This window comes from Bison bison, unplaced genomic scaffold, assembly GCF_000754665.1.
Source record: "Bison bison bison isolate TAMUID 2011002044 unplaced genomic scaffold, Bison_UMD1.0 scf7180017864338, whole genome shotgun sequence".
Classification (NCBI taxonomy): Eukaryota; Metazoa; Chordata; class Mammalia; order Artiodactyla; family Bovidae; genus Bison; species Bison bison.
In genome coordinates, this window is record NW_011494910.1 from 478,767 (window position 1) to 481,426 (window position 2,660).

Genomic DNA, 2,660 nt, shown 5'->3' on the forward strand with positions numbered 1-2,660 from the left:
AGGAGTTGGACTGTGAAGAAGGCTGAGCGCCAAAGAATTGATGTTTTTGAACTGTGGTGTTGGAGAAGACTCTTGAGAGTCCCTTGGACTGCAAGGAGATCCAACCAGTCCCTTCTGAAGGAAATCAGCCCTGGGATTTCTTTGGAAGGAATGATGCTGAAGCTGAAACTCCAGTACTTTGGCCACCTCATGCGAAGAGTTGACTCATTGGAAAAGACTCTGATGCTGGGAGGGATTGGGGGCAGGAGGAGAAGGGGACGACAGAGGATGAGATGGCTGGATGGCATCACTGACTCGATGGACGTGAGTCTGAGTGAACTCTGGGAGTTGGTGATGGACAGGGCGGCCTGGCGTGCTGCGATTCATGGGGTTGCAAAGAGTCGGACACGACTGAGCGACTGATCTGATCTGATCTGATCAGTTTAATTTCTAGAAGACTGCTTCTGTTCAGTGATCATCTGGGTTTGTGTTTTAAGACTACTTTTTCTGTAGATGATTTGTCCTCTGAAGCTCCTTCTTGGCATAAAGGTTCCCCTCTGTGGGGGTGGAAAGATGACACTTAACTATCTAGTATCAATAGTGGAAAAATGACACTTAATTATCCAGTATCAATAGTACTTTCTGGAAAAAAATTAAAACTTTCAATTTATTGCATTCCAGACCATTAGTAATTGCTGTAAGTTTGCCTTCCTTAATTTTATTCCCATAATTCATTCCGATCTCATCTTTCACATCTTTATAAAAGTGTATCACTTACTAATACACAAACGTGATATTGTTGTTCTTTCCAATATACTGCAGGGAGGATTAGATCCCTTTTCAGAAGTGGAACGCTGTTCCTAGATAAACTTTTGTAGAAATTAAAGCATGTTGTATCTGCTGACAAAAATCTGGGTAGTTTTATTCATGTTAGGATATCTAGTTGGTCATCAGTGTAGGTATCTAGCAGATTCAAAATGAAAGGCACCTTAAAAATAACCTAGAGCCTGTTATGCACAGTGAAGTAAGTCAGAAAGAGAAAGATACCCTATATTAACATACATGTGCACATAAATATATATGTGTGTGTGTGTGTGTGTGTGTGTTCGAGAAAAATGATACTGAAAAACCTATTTGCAAGGCAGGAATATAGACGCAGACATAGAGAACAGACTTCTGAGGGAAGGAGAGGGTAGGACAAACTGAAAGATTAACATTGAGACATACACACCACCACAAGTAAAGCAGATAGCTAGTGGGAAGTTTCTAAATATATAAAACAGGGAGCTCAACCTGAAGCTCTGTGACAACTTGTGGGGGGACGGGGCGGGGTGGGGGAGGGAGGTTAAAAACAGAGGGGATGTATGTACACCCATGACTGATTTACTTTGTTGTATGGCAGAACCAACATAACACTGTAAAGCAATTATCCTCCAATTAATAATTTTTAAAAAAACATTTAAACCCAATTATTTAAGACAGAAAAACAAAAAACCAAAAAACAAAACCCTCCTACAAAATGCTTTTTCTATTTCAGCTACTTCCAGGCAGGTATGTAGCTAAAATTATCAGGAATGAGGTTACAAGGCCAATATCCACTTCTGCTCATAAGCACATTTTTTCTGTTTAGAGATTCTTTGACAATTTGAAACACTATTCATGTTTCTAAAATAGTGTTTCTTTTTTGTCTTTGACTTTTTTGTCTTGACTTATGAACTCTTTTTAGGATTGATGTTGTACCCATCATGACAAATGTAAATAAACATGTCATATTTATTTACAAATGAGAATTGCACTGATGACTTGTTTCAACTAAGTTTTACTTACAGGATGGAAAAAACTGCATGTCTGTCACCCATCACCCATGTGAGTAAACTGATCTAATCCTTAAATCTATAGTTAGGATAGTGAATTGAATGTTTCTGTGTTCAATTCAATATCATCACCTGCCAGGGTCCAGCCCTGGTGGATCCAGGGAATTCAAAGCGGGGACGGTGTCGGCGAGGATCAGGAAACAACTGCTTAATTAAATGTTAATTAAGGATATAAAGAGTAATAGAATAAGGATAGCTCAGTAGGAAAATTCAGTGAAGAAAAGAGGCTGAAATAAGGATAGCTCAGTAAGGAAATTCAGTGGAGAAAAGAGGCTGAATAATTCAGCCAGAGGGTGAGAGAAAGAATGACATGGGGAGACCAGGTTTCGGTGAACAAAGCCCGCACTTTATTTTCCAAAGTAGTTTTTATACCTTAAGTTATGCATAGAGGATAATGGGGGAAGGGGTAGAGTCACGCAGCAAGCCAGGCTTTCTTCCTGCAAACTTATCATACGCAAAAGCTTAGGTGATTTGCATCATCTTCTGGCCCAGAGGCCTGTTAACATTTTAAGACCCTTTCCTCAGAAAACTTATTTTTCTCTAAAGGTGATTGGTCAGGAGCCACCCTCCAAAAGCATTAGATAAAGTTGCATTCCTACAGAGCAAAGGTATGGTGGGCTCAATCAAGAAAAGAATTAACTCAAGGGTCCAAGGTTACAAACATTAAAGCTACTACTTACACCAATTATATTAATCAATACACTGCCAGGGACACAGCAGGTAAGGGATATGGAGACTTAGCAGCAAACATTGGCCCAACAAGTGAAAAACCCTTCACCAATACAATTTCTAATCAATCTTTTAACC